Consider the following 14,081-nt stretch of genomic DNA (forward strand, 5'->3'; position numbering starts at 1 on the left):
AAGAAAACAAGGATGCTCAAGATGACATAGCTCAAGAAAATGATGATCTTCCCAAAGAATAGAAAACTTCAAGAAATCATCCTCTTGACAACATCATCGGAGATATCTCAAAAGGGGTAGCAACTAGACACTCTCTTAAAGATTTATGCAATAACATGGCATTTGTTTCTATGATAGAACCTAAAAACTTTAAAGAATAGATTATCTTGGATTAGTGGGCTGAACCATAACTAAAATTCGCTAATCATAATTAGTGAAATTTTGGCTTAAAAGTTTGGCTCCACAAATTCAATTTCAAATTCAAGTGAAATTTGAATTGAAATTTAAATTTCCCTCCAATTTTGTGTGACACTTAGGCTATAAATAGAGGTCATATGTGTGCATTTTTTCAAGTTTGATCATTTGAAAATTAAACTTCAGATTTTAGAGCTCTTTTAGAGTACAAAATTTTGTGCTCTTCTCTTCCTCTCCCTTCATTCATCTCCTTCTTCCTCCAAGCTCTTATCCATGGCCTCCTATGGTGGTGAGCTTCTTCTAGACTCATCTTCTCCTTGAAGTGGCGTCTCCTCTCTTTCTTCCTTCTCCATTCCGCTGCCATTCATCTCCCAAGAAGCAAAGGAATCCATTGATGAAAAAGATCCTAGGCCTACAAGCTCCAATGGAGCTTACATCACTATGGCACTCTTCTTCAGGTAATTAGGTGTCTGGAAAATTATTTGTTATATTATTAACAGCGTCATTGATGAATTGATTATATACTTTTCTTGGTGAGACAACAATGGATCTATGAGCATTTTGTAACTATTGGCACCAGAGACGATGTCTTGGGATATGAAGAGATTCTCCATATGTTAGTTGATGAACAAATAAGTTGTCATTGTATGCAATTGATTACATGAAACTAATTGATGAGCTGACCATCAAGGGAGTTAGATGGACTCCATATGAGATGCATAGAACTCATAGTTCATTTGAGAATATATCCTTATTCTCTGGATATATTCGTTTATGCCCAAATTTGCACCTTCATTTTCCACAGAGGGTGTCGCGCCAGTATGGGTATCGCTAAGATATTCCTCGACACCCAGCTGTGTTCACTGATGAGATTCCCACCCCACAACAGGTTGATGATAGGTGGTTGCACTCGCATAATCATTTGAACACCAATAAGGCATGGGGTGGCACTAGAGGTGGGCATGGCAAAGGAGGACATTGATAGTTGTTGGATTGTATTAATGTCTGAATTGTCTATTTACTTGTTCACTTTATGTCTATGTTGAGACTAACTGATCAGTTGTGGTAATTGACTTATTATATTTATCATTAGTGAATGTATGAACTTATAGTCTTTATATTTAGTGAATGTACGAATTGACAAATTGTGTATATGTAGTTTATTTAGAAGAGCATATGTCAAATTTTTTAGAGAAATAAGTAACTACATAAAAAATGGTAAGAAAGTACATGAACATAATCAACTGCAATAGAAATGACCAAAAATGTTACATAAATCAATCATCTCCAAGGTTGACATAATCACATCTAACATCTATTAATTGTGAAAACTGTTGTATCTGGTCAACATAAGGGATGACCCATTCTTTTGCTAGTGAATGACCATGTGTGGACCACAACACATCAGGTCTTGATATTAGACAATGATGTGTCAAATATACCTACATAACATGATTAAAAACATAGTCACATTGTGAAAGTCTACTTTATAATATGTTATGACTCATAGCATAACAAATGGTTTATGATAACAACTGTCGAAAAGTTCCAAAACAAATAAAACTAGAAAATTTTGCAGTATAGGATTAACCTAGGTCGACTCAGAGATACAATTCAATTTGGTTCCTACTTCAATTCACTTATAAACAGCAGGGGGGATTTAAACGAATAGTTTGTAGGCGGTGTAAAGGAATGCGAAAACGCAAAAACAAAAATGCATAAATATGACAGAATTTTTGGAAACAAAATAACAAAATATGAATAAGGTTTAATAGCATCAATCCAATTTACCAAACCAATGCAAATCGGATTATCATAGTTGTTACGAATGATGTTCAAATTGTGAAAGTCCTGTCAATATCATTAGAAATAGTTCAATCGAATTAATCCCTAAATTCATTGAGATCACAAATTAGGTTGGAATATCATCCAAACAATCTACGATTAAATTTTGAAATTAGGAAATGAATCCATAACCTAATTCTTTTTCAATCCTAAGCATATTCATAATCATGAAAATAAAAAATAGGATTAAAGAACAAGATGAGCATTCACACAAAATTGAAATACTAAACTAAAACTCAAATTCAGCCTTGCTTGAAGTGGATCCTTGGATTGATTGAGTGTTTAGCCTTCCATGATCATCACCAGTGGAAGAGCAATGAAATTTGTGTATCTAATCTACCTAATTAAGCTAATTACATAAAGCAAAGCTCAAATGCCCAATTATTCAGTGCAGATGTTATGACTTCCAAGCCTAATTTGACCATCAAAACGGAAGAATTGGCCCAAGCTTATCTCTGACAAAATTGAATATCTTTTTCTTATCTTTCCAATGACTACTCACGTGATCCATTTGGAGTTTTGTAGTGTCCTATAGGCCCTTCACAAGGCAGATAGGTCAAGTAAGCACAAAATCTAAAAATAAGCAACAATTATCAATTAAGCTCAATCATTTGCCTAAAACCAAAATTGAGTTAAGGTGGGAAAATAGGAGTCAAAGAGAGGTCAAATCAGTTAAGAAGAATAGAAAAATACTAAATTATAAATGCTCAATCAGTTTACTTGAACAAAATGATTCTCATTAACATGACCTATGCATATGATACAATGCACGGAACTATCTTTTTGAGCTTGAGTTCTGCGAGAGAAAAAACTGATGGTTTGCTTTAGTGACAACAAAACAATAACTACATTGTACCAACTTGAAGTAACATACCCCATGTTGGGTACAATCATCCATTTATCCATACAAACATGTTTAAATAAAACACATTAAATTCATATGGTGTGAAAGCTAAATTAAAAAATCAATCATCTCTACGTAATAAAACACTAACCATTGAGACATGATTAACAAGTAAATATTGTTTTATCTGATAGAAGCAATCATATCCTCCAAAGATATTTGCATACTCGTCATGCCATTGTCCCAACTCTTTGTGCAAATTGTTACGGACTAGAGGCCAAGAATCTTCACCCATACCAAAAAAGTTGTAACTACCCAATACCCACAATGACCATCTGATCTTACATCTACAATGTCTGAAATGTACAGATGAAGGTTTCCATGGAATTGATCTAACATGGGAATCTTTCTCTTGCGTGTTGGTTGTTGGGATGAGGTACCAGGTGACTTCCATGAAGATGAATTATCATGTTGCGAATGTAATGCATCCATATGCTCAAAGAAGGAAGGATGACACTTTGTTGACCATTCCAATTTACCTGCACAACCCGTTTGTGAACCTTTGGTTTCGACCTTGTCAATAGGTGGACACATAGAAGTCATATTAGGGAATCCAATTTCACGAAGTTTATTTTTTATAGTAATCTTTCCAGCTATGTCAACATCTTTGAAACTTTTTTTATAGCATCAAACTCTTGTTGCACAGAGAACTCTTCGTTTAAATCAGTAGACACCATGTCATTAAAACATAGCCTAGTCCAATACAAATGAATTTCTTGAAGTGGTATGCTACATAAAACATACCTAACTAGTTCACAGACACAGGGCAACCCATGTGTAGATCTTACAATGCATCCACAACGAGACGTGTCCACACCAATAAACTGCTATATGATTCAATGCATATCTTGAAACAAATCCACACAGTCACTTATAAAATTGTGCACTAAAAATATGACCGACATGAATGCTATGTTCAAATGAGGCTTTAATTTCATTATGTTGCAACCGCTTCAACGCCCAATGGACAGACTCAACCCTACAAAACAAGTTTATGACAAACATTGCACCAGAATGAACATTGTATACAAATACTAGTTTAATAGACCATGGATTATAAGTTAATTACATGTTGGTTATTGTGTTATGCAACTACATGACTTTATTTGACCATGCCTTTACAAATCTTTCCTTGTGCGGGATCAACCAAGTTTCTTCGACACAGGCAATAAACTTATGCTAGGGTGCACAAGCAACTTCAAACCTTATCAGATGATCTTCATAGGCACACTCTATAGGATAATCCATAACAAAAATCCATACCTCTATTGCTTGATCCCAAGCCTTTTTGGGAGTTACATGTTGTTTGCACTTTGCTTTGACATTCTTATCAATATGAAATTGGCACAACAAATTATGTGAATCAAGAAACACAATTTTTACTGCATTCATCAAAGCTAGGTCTCTGTCTATGACAATCACTTTAGGCAATTCATCTTGTCTGCGAAAAAGGCCTTTGAACCTTTCAAGTGCCCACACAAAGTTTTTTCACGTTCAACTTCCATATAAGCAAAAACAACAGAAAATGTCAGCGCAGTACAAGTAACACCAACAATCTCAAGCAAAGGCAGCCTGTATATGTTGGTTTTGTATGTACTATCCATGAAGAACAGTATGTTAAATGCATTCAACAACTTTACCACATCAAGATGTGCCCAAAATATGTCACGTGCAACTTCTTCATCATTCGCTACATGCCAATGAATATACATATCACGCTCTAACAAATACATTAAATGTTGCATTTCTATTCTGAGGCCTGAGAGATCTTCCATATGTGGTTCTGGCAGTATACATGATGCAATCCTACCCCCAAGGACATTGGATAGAAGACTCCAAGAAAATTGGGCTAGAGATGCAGGAGAAGGCCCTAGGATTTTCATGGTCCTTAGGATAGATTTTGGGCCCATGGACTCAGTATGAGCCCACTTATCTTTGTACATATTAGATTAGGATTTCATTATTTTTAGGCCTTGTATTTAGGGCTCCATAATGTAGGTAGGTTGGGTACCCTAGAAATGTAGGATTTTTCAGCCCTTGTATTTTAGGGCACCTAGATTAGTTTTTGTATTAGGGGTAGTTTTGTAATTTCACTTGCATTAAGTGAATATTTGATGTGTGTATTGGGAAATAAATTTAATTGAATTGGGAGAAGCCCAATCCAATTAAATTTTAGAGGGGTAGGTGATCATTTGCTTGCTACATCCCATTGTCACATCATATTGTCGCACTTTGTGCATGTCCTTCATGCTTTACATGCCTCACAACACCTAAGCATACTTAGTAGAGAATCTTGGACTTGATCTTGGATTAGTGGGCTGAACCATAGCTAAAATTCACTAATCATAATTAGTGAAATTTTGGCTCCAAAATTTGGCTCCACAAATTCAATTTCAAATTCAAGTGAAATTTGAATAGAAATTCAAATTTCCCTCCAATTTTGTGTGACACTTAAGCTATAAATAAAGGCCATGTGTGTGCATTTGTTCAAATTTGATCATTTTAGAATTACACTTCAAAGTTCAGATCTCATTTGAGGCACAAAATTTCATGCTCCTTCTCTCCCTCTCCCTCCACACATCTTCTCCTACCTTCAAACTCTTATCCATGGCTTTCTATGGTGGTGAGTTTCTTTTTGACTCATCTTCTCCTTGAAGAGGCATCTCCAATCATCTTTCTTCCTTCTTCATTATGCTGACATTCATCTTCAAGAAGCAAAGGACTCCATTGATGAAGAAGATCCAAGGCTTACAAGCTTCACATGGAGCTACATCATGTGGTATAGAGCATCTTCATCTAGGTGATGTTCTTTTGCTTCCTTTATCTTTTTGTTCGGTCAATTCACTTTAATTCCTTGTTCTTCATCTTATTCTCCATGTATATCCTCCATTTTCTTGTGGTTTGGTGCTGTTTAGAGTAGATTCAAAAAAATAAACCGATTAAATCTCAGATCTACACTTGAAATAAACCGATTATAGTTCAAATTTTATAGGTCTACTCTTCAATCATGTTTTTGTGTTGATTTTAGGTTCTATCATTTTTCAGTCATAATTTTTGTGTGCTGAACCTTTAGATCTAAATTTTCTTCCAAAATATTTTCTAAGTTTCCTATATGATGCCTATGAAGAAATTGAGTTTTGGTGTTGAGTTGTGGCTGAATTTGTGAATCAAAATAAGTCTTAAGTTCTGTTGAATTGTGTTATTCAAGACATTTGAGCATAAGAAAAAACAAATTGTAATTCTTCAAGCCTTAAGCAACATAAACACTACTCTTGATTTCTAGGTTGAAATCGCTGGTGCTGGCAGCGTGAACACAAAACTTGTAAAAATTACTGGGAATTGATCACTATGAATTTTGAGCTGAAATTTTTATTTAAGTTTCTATACATCTAGAAAAAAATTAGAAAAAAGAACCAAGTGACTTGTATAAAAGGAAAAAAATCACACAAGTTGGCAGGAAAATCAGTGTCCAGGAAAAAAAAGTGAAAGGGAAGTGTGCTTGTTGTTTTGGCTCAAAATTTGTTCTATAATTGGTGCCTATTTTATAACAATATTAGTTCTGAAATTTAAATTTAAACTTAGTGTGAAAACAAGTGCCAAAACTAGAGGTTTCTTGAGTCATATTTTTTTAGTTTTTTTTACTCTACTCTAGAGCCATTCTAGGTTTCTCTTTGAGTCCTAGCTTGCTTTTGTGTGCTTTTCTTGCTTTAATTGTTGAATAATCCTTGAAAATTTGTCTTGTTAGAACTCTATTGGTTTAGCTTTCATTTAATTTTTTGGTCTTTGGTTATTGCTTGTCTCTTTGTTTCGTTGTTTGTGAGTCATATAGGGAATTGGAAAGGAGGATTGGTGTCATCCCTTGAAGTATTTGAGTCAAGAAGCAAGGGGCCAACCACCTTATGAGCTATTGGACTAAAAAGCACTCTAAATTGAGTGAATCACCAAAGAGAGCACAACCAAAAAAATTGAGGAATGTTTTGTAATTTTGTAATTGTCAATTTACTTACCTTCATTACTTTCAAATTTTGTAACAAAAAGGCATTTCATTGGAAGTGTGTTGGAAGCCTCCAATAGGTTACCAAACTTTCATTTGTGTGTAATAATTTTAGGCAATTTTTTCCTTAGGATAGTGAGTTTTTTTTTGGAACCTTAAATATGGTCATCCAAACACTCTTAGGATCTGCCTAGTTTACATTTCATGCACTTTAATTTCTTGCTTACTTTCATAGCTTATTTTCTTTACTAGTCATGCCTAGTTAATCTTGTTATTACATAATACTTTCTTCTTGCTTATCTTGAGTTCTTTTGAATCCTAGCTTTTACCTTTTTCAAACCCCAACAAGAAAGAACCACAACTTAGGAACCAACATGAGTCATCATTCATCTAGTATTAATGGTGAGGGTACTAGTCATAAAGACCCTCTATCTAGAATCTTAGATGAGTTGAGTTCCCTTAAGTTATGGAAAGAAAAACTAGAAAGAAAAGAAAAAGGAAAAGAGAGGGTAAAAATAAATCAAGATGAAAGGGAAAAAATAAGGGAAGAAGAAAGAAGAAAAGTACTAAAAGAATTAAGAAAAGAAAAAAATGTCTCATATAGTAGTCATGACCCTCGCAAGAGCCTAAGTGAAGAACTTCGTGACTATTATGAAGGAAGGCATAGGTCACATCTTAGACATCACTCCCATAGGAGAGAAAAGGAAAGAAAGCCTCAAGAGGCTAACATTAACCTCCCATACTTCCATGGGAAGGACAATGTAGAGGCTTACTTAGATTGGGAAATAAGGGTAGAGTAACAACTTAAAAGGAAGTCTACTTCAAAATCTTATTGCCCTCACTCTTATCCAAAGAAAGAACAAGGTCAAGGCATCTTAGGGATGGCATCTTCTAAGCCTAAAGATGATAAGGGGAAGACAATAGAAAAGCAACCCCCTAAGGCTAGTATGCTAGAGAAGACTAGCTCTATAAAGTGCTTTAAATGTCTTGGAAGAGGACACATTACTTTTCAATGCCCCACCAAGAAAACCATGATTATGAGGGGCCAAGACATTTATAGTAGCCAAGATGAGGCTACTACTTCACCTTCCTCTAGTGAAAGTGAAGAAGCAAAAGGGGAAGAATCTAGTGAAGAAATCTACCCCAAGAAGAAGGACAACCTTTAATGGTTAAGGAGGAGTGTAAGAAGGTAAGTGTCTCCTCCAAGAGGATAGCTAAGAAGGGAAGTCATTTTGCAATAAAGACAAACATTAAAGAAACTTTCTCTCTTAGACAACCTACACATCTCCTCCTTTGTAAAAAGACACTTGTTAGCACTGCCACACTTCTTGGGCTTGAGATTATTCCTCAACTAAAGGAGTTGTTGGATAAGGGTTTGGTTCGTAAGAGCTTAAATCCTTGTGCTTTGTTGGTGCCCAAAATAGGTATTATGAGGCACCAAATCCCTATGATAGGTGGTATGATGAATGTGTTGAGTGGTACAACCATCTTTTGTAAAATCACCCATGCATCTAACATCTTCATGATTCACGTACATAGGGACTCATTAGGTAGGTTTGTTCTTATTATTTGTTTCAATACAAACCTAGGTGATCATATGGGACACCTTAGGTTTGTCACACTTTTTGGTTAGAGTAATCAACATGAAAATATAAAAAAGGGTATGTTTTATTGCATTACTTTCCTTAATTTTTTAAATGGTGATCAAGGGGTTCCCAGGAACCCTAAGAGAATAAAGGTCATTCTTGAGTGGCCCACTCCACCAAGTATAAGGAAAATTTGGGGCTTCCATGACTTAACAAACTTTTACAAAAGGTTTGTCCCATATTTTTCTATACTTGTAGCACCACTCATTGAGTTGGGGAGGAACCATGTTCCCTCATGGGAAGATGCCTAGGAAAGAGGTTTTCAGACCTTACCTTACTCCAACATGCCAAATACCACTAATATATATGTTATTATTCTTTTTACGGGTGTTGAGGGAAGAAGCTCCGAGTTTCAAGAACCTCTGGATTTGAGGTCAAATCCTTTTCAAGGGAGAGGGAATGATACAATCTTACCCCACCCCCCCAAGGGCATTGGATAGAAGACTCCAAGAAGATTGTACTAGAGATGCAGGAGAAGGCCCTAGGGTTCTCATGGGCCTTAGGGTAGATTTTGGGCCCATGGGCTCAGTATGAGCCCACTTATCTTTGTACATATTAGATTAGGATTTCATTACTTTTGGGCCTTGTATTTAAGGCTCCAAAATGTAGGTAGGGTACCCTAGAAATGTAGGATTTTTTAGCCCTTGTACTTTAGGGAACCTAGACTAGTTTTTGTATTAGGGTAGTTTTGTAATTTCACTTGCATTAAGTGAATATTTGATGTGTGTGTTGGGAAATAAATTTAATTGAATTAGGAGAAGCCTAATCCAATTAAAATTTAGATGGAGAGGTGATCATTTGCTTGCTACACCCCATTGCCACATCATATTGTCACACTTTGTGCATGTCCTTCATGCTTTACATGTCTCATGACACCTAAGCACACTTAGTGGAGAATCTTGGACTTGATCTTGGATTAGTGGGCTGAACCATAGTTAAAATTCACTAATCATAACTAGTGAAATTTTGGCTCCACAAATTCTAGTGAAATTTGAATAGAAATTCAAATTTCCCTCCAATTTTGTGTGACACTTAGGCTATAAATAGAGGCCATGTGTGTGCATTTTTTTCAACTTTGATCATTTAAGAATTACACTTCAAAGTTCAGACCTCTTTTGAGGCACAAAATTTCGTGTTCCTTCTCTCCCTCTCCCTCCACTCATCTTTTCCTTCCTTCAAGCTCTTATCCATGGCTTCCTATGGTAGTGAGCTTCTTCTTGACTCATCTTCTCGTTGAAGTGGCATCTCCAATCATTTTTCTTCCTTCTCCATTCCGCAGCCATTGATATTGAAGAAGCAAAGGACTCCATTGATGAAGAAGATCCAAGGCCTATAGGCTCCATATGGAGCTACATCAATACACTTGTTTGATGTTGGTAACACTTTTGTCATTGTGTTCTTTCAATGTCAAAAGAATATTTTTAAACTTCACCATACTCTTTATCATATCAGTAAGCATTGTCTTCTCATCACGAGTTAGTCGACCAATATATGGGTGGCTAACCAATGTCCGAGCAACATTATGATTATGAGACCCACATAGAAACCTAAGAAACATTATGGTGCCTAATCACGTATTGACAACCCTAAGTTGATTTTCGCTTAGTAAATTGAAATAGGGTTGGATTAAGTGGTTGACTATTAGGGACGAATTCTCCATAACCCAGGATAAGAGAATGACTTCTGAATCAAAGGAAACAACCCGTTTTTAATATTAGTAATTTCGTATTCCAGTTTACTTGTTCTGCTCTTTAATCACAAAACAAACAAACCCCCCCAATCGTTACTGTTACTGCAAGTATATTATGAACAATTGGTGTGTCACTGCTCGTTGGGAAACGACCTAGGATCACTTCCTAGTTACTGCATTTTCATGTTTATTTGATTCGGGTACGGCCTCGATCAAATTTGGCGCCGTTGCCGGGGAGCAGTGTCCAAAGGTTCATAATAGCTAGCTAGTGTTGTGTGTTTAATCCTTTCGTGTTTTATGTTTAATTGTTAGTATTGTGTTAGTATGTGTGTTAGTGTTGTTTAGTGTCCTGGTATTTTGTTTAGTGTGTGTTCTGTTTTAGTTTTCCCATTAAGCGTTTCCCCTGTTTCAGTCTTGGGTGTTTTGCTGTGAATAGTGTTTTGCGACGGACTTAGAGACCACTTTTGCTTGCGGCAAAACAGAGTAGTAGTAGAAATCAATTAGAGACGGGTTTTAGCGACCACCCATGCTGAACTATTTGTGATTTTTTGTTTTAGCAGCTAGGGTTGTTATTTTTGGCTGAATTTTTTTGTGGTAACTTATTTTAATCCATATTTTGTGGGAAAAATAGCTAGAGCCTTTAGTTTGGTCAGATTTGAAAGTTCCAAAAAACTAGCAAATTTTGTGTTTGTCAAAACTTCAAACAGCCATAACTTTTGCTCCGGTTATCAGAATCGCAATTATTATATATGCATTTGGGGTAGAAAAAAATTTCCTATGCCGTGGCAGCCCGCCTATGGCCGGCTGAGGTCTCCATCATCCAAAAAAAGCGATTCTGTCAAAAGTTTTTTTTTATTTTTCAAGTTTTATTCACTTATTTTTCTTAACCCACCAATTTTAGCTTTCATAGTTAGACTTTGAATTTTTGTATGAAATTTTTTGTGCTATCTTCTCATCACTTTATAAGGTTGTTCACAAAATTTCAAGTCATTTGGATATCATTTGAGGGTAGCTGTAGTTCAAACCTGCACCTTTATTTACATGACAAGGCAACTAGTTGTGCATGCTGAATGTAGTGTATGACTAGAGGCAATCCATCTGACTTACAACCCTTTGACCCTGAGATAGATAGGACATTTCATAGATTAGTTAGGCATCATTTTATACCTTTTGATCATCCTGAGCATTCCATTACTGGTGAATCTGTGCATTCTGTTATTGGTGATTTTGAACATCCTGATTTGGAGCATTATAATTTTGAGCATTCTGATTCTGAGCATTCTGATTCTGAGCATTCTGATTTTGCACATTCTGAGAACATGGCACAACCTCCACCCCGTGAGAGGACTCTAAGGGAAATGGCTACACCTGATTTCACCTGCGAAAGCTCGTGCATCCAATACCCTGATGAGGATGTCTCATATGTTCTTAAAACTGGACTGATTCATTTGCTTCCAAAGTTTCATGGCCTTGAAGGTGAAGACCCGCACAAACATTTGAAGGAATTTCATATTGTTTGCTCCACCATGAAACCCCCAGATGTCCAGGAGGATCATATATTTCTGAAGGCTTTTCCTCATTCTCTGGAGGGAGTGGCAAAGGACTGGCTGTATTACCTTGCTCCAAGGTCCATCACGAGCTGGGATGACCTTAAGAGAGTATTCTTAGAAAAAATTTTCCCTGCTTCCAGGACCACAGCCATCAAGAAAGATATCTCAGGTATTAGACAACTCAGTGGAGAGAGCCTGTATGAGTACTGGGAGCGATTTAAAAAACTATGTGCCAGTTGCCCTCACCATCAGATTTCGGAGCAGCTTCTTCTCCAATATTTTTATGAAGGACTCAGTAATATGGAGAGAAGTATGATAGATGCTGCCAGTGGTGGAGCCCTTGGAGACATGACTCCTGCTGAAGCCAGAAATTTAATTGAGAAGATGGCTTCCAACTCTCAGCAGTTTAGCGCCAGAAATGATGCCATAGTCATTAGAGGAGTGCATGAGGTAGCTACAAACTCAGCTGCATCATCTGAGACTAAGAAGCTTGAAGGCAAACTGGATGCATTGGTTAACTTGGTAACCCAGCTGGCCTTGAATCAGAAATATGTACCTGTTGCAAGGGTTTGTGGTTTGTGCTCCTCTGCTGACCACCATACAGACCTTTGCCCTTCCATGCAGCAACCTGGAGCAATCGAGCAGCCTGAAGCTTATGTTGCAAATATTTACAATAGACCTCCTCAACCTCAGCAGCAAAATCAACCACAGCAAAACAATTATGACCTCTCCAGCAACAGATACAACCCTGGATGGAGGAATCACCCTAACCTCAGATGGTCCAGCCCTCAGCAACAACAACAGCAGCCTGCTCCTTCCTTCCAAAATGCTGCTGGCTCAAGCAGACCATACATTCCTCCACCAATCCAACAACAGCAACAACCCCAGAAACAGCCAACAGTTAAGGCCCCTCCACAACCTTCCCTCGAAGAACTTGTGAGGCAAATGACTATGCAGAACATGCAGTTTCAGCAAGAGACCAGAGCCTCCATTCAGAGCTTAACCGATCAGATGGGACAATTGGCTACCCAATTGAATCAACAACAGTCCCAAAATTTTGACAAGTTGCCTTCTTAAGCTATCCAAAATCCCAAAAATGTTAGTGCCATTTCATTGAGGTCGGGAAAACAGTGTCAAGGACCTCAACCCGTAGCACCTTCCTCATCTGCAAATGAACCTGCCAAACTTCACTCTACTCCAGAAAAAGGTGATGACAAAAATTTACCTAACAATTTCTGTGCAGGTGAATCTTCTTCCACAAGTAATTCTGATTTGCAGAAGCAGCACATTCCCCCTCTTCCATTCCCTCCAAGAGCAGTTTCCAACAAAAAAAATGGAAGAGGCAGAGAAAGAGATCTTGGACACGTTTAGAAAAGTAGAGGTAAACATACCTCTGTTGGATGCAATAAAGCAAATTCCAAGATATGCCAAATTCTTGAAGGAGCTGTGCACTAATAAGCGGAAGCTTAAAGGAAGTGAACGGATTAGCATGGGCAGAAATGTCTCCGCATTGATTGGTAAATCTGTTCCTCAAATTCCTGAAAAATGCAAAGATCCAGGTACATTCAGCATACCTTGTATTATAGGGAATAGTAAGTTTGACAATGCCATGCTAGATTTAGGAGCTTCTATTAGTGTTATGCCTCTGTCTATTTTTAATTCTCTATCTATAGGTCCCTTACAGTCAACTGATGTGGTAATTCATTTAGCTAATAGAAGTGTTGCCTACCCTGTTGGTTTCATAGAAGATGTCTTAGTTAGAGTTGGTGAACTGATTTTCCCTGTTGATTTTTATATTTTGAATATGGAAGATGGATTCTCTCAAGGATCAGTTCCCATCATTCTAGGCAGACCCTTTATGAAAACTGCTAGAACTAAGATAGATGTTTATGCAGGCACACTATCCATGGAGTTTGGTGATATAACTGTTCATTTTAATATTCTGGATGCTATGAAATACCCATCTGAAGATCTTTCTGTATTTCGTGCTGAAATAATTGACCATGTTGTTGATGAATACATGACTGATCTTTATTCTAATCTGCATGCCTCTCACTTTTCATGCATTGAGTCTGAAATTGTACTTGATCATATGTCTGAATTTGATGCTGATAGTGAATCTGAGAGTGAATTTGAGAGTGATATTGATTGCATGTCTGGTGGTGGTGTTTTGCCTCTTGAGATTGATTTTATAGAGTCAGATAGGACTAACCATATT

At 36.9% G+C, this 14,081-nt stretch overlaps 1 non-coding gene across 1 annotated transcript; it reads right to left on the reverse strand.

Moving 5' to 3' along the window:
• Positions 1–12,010: 12,010 nt before the first annotated feature.
• LOC112999868 (small nucleolar RNA R71) lies at positions 12,011–12,117 on the reverse strand. Its single transcript, XR_003265086.1, has one exon. It is a non-coding gene; the product is annotated as a small nucleolar RNA R71 (small nucleolar RNA).
• Positions 12,118–14,081: the final 1,964 nt, after the last annotated feature.

Source organism: Glycine max, chromosome 16 (genome assembly GCF_000004515.6).
Source record: "Glycine max cultivar Williams 82 chromosome 16, Glycine_max_v4.0, whole genome shotgun sequence".
Classification (NCBI taxonomy): domain Eukaryota; kingdom Viridiplantae; phylum Streptophyta; class Magnoliopsida; order Fabales; family Fabaceae; genus Glycine; species Glycine max.